The following is a 969-nucleotide window of genomic DNA, read 5'->3' on the forward strand; positions in this document are numbered from 1 at the left end:
CACACTGATCCAAGGTACAGCTATGCTCCTACGCCTCTGATCCCAGCAGGATGCTACTGTTTATGGGTGAAAATCGTTTCTGCCGATTTTGGTAGTTCCGATAGGTGAGTGAGAAACAGATATAAACCCTAAACAAATGTACTGCACGGGAGTACTTTAGATTCGAGAGATCAATCTGTACAACTCCGGCTTAAACCAAGAAATGACCGTTCCAGATTTGCTTCGGTCACAAAGAGGAGGAGAAGGGATGGTTTAGGGAGGGAAGCGAAGAGAGTGTTGAGACCAGAACAGTTCTGGAAGAGTATTACTTGACTTGTATCAGAAGGTGAAAGCTTTTGGGAAAGCTAGCAAAGTTGCCTTTCTGAGTATTGTATTTCTCCGGGCCAAAAACTTGTTGTCTTGGTGGAAATAGGTAAGACCTATTTATACAAATCTAAGTGAAACGTACTCTGGCCTCGTAAGAAAAAGAAATGGATGAGTTAAATGGGAAGAGGTGGTAACGCCTGGTATTGATGGAATTTGATGGAACTGATGTTTCATAATGAAAGAGCGTTTCACCGTTACTTCCTGCATTGACTAACCTTTTTATCCTTAATACACTGTCTTGAAACGGGCATTTGTGTAAGCAGCACGCTGTAAACCGCCAAACCAAAACCTTAAAGAGCATCCCCCAGTTTGTGACATGTATTGATGTCTCAAGTGTTTTCGTGGAAAACCTGTAGCATGTCGCTGGTGTTTGATAAGTTGAGCTTGAGAGATATGTCGGCTCAGTGCCGACCTTCAACGGTCGAGATTTTGTATTTTGAGAGGAATCGTGGCCTTTGATGTAGGCGCGACATGCCAAAGTTCAAAGGTCGCATGGCATGTGCCAATGTCTTGTATGGAATTCCTTGGCTGTAGGTTGCGCATCGGGTGCATGTGGCAATGCCAAAATGCAAGTGTTGCATGGCATGTGCCAATGGCGCGCGT

This window comes from Papaver somniferum, chromosome 5 (genome assembly GCF_003573695.1).
Source record: "Papaver somniferum cultivar HN1 chromosome 5, ASM357369v1, whole genome shotgun sequence".
Classification (NCBI taxonomy): Eukaryota; Viridiplantae; Streptophyta; class Magnoliopsida; order Ranunculales; family Papaveraceae; genus Papaver; species Papaver somniferum.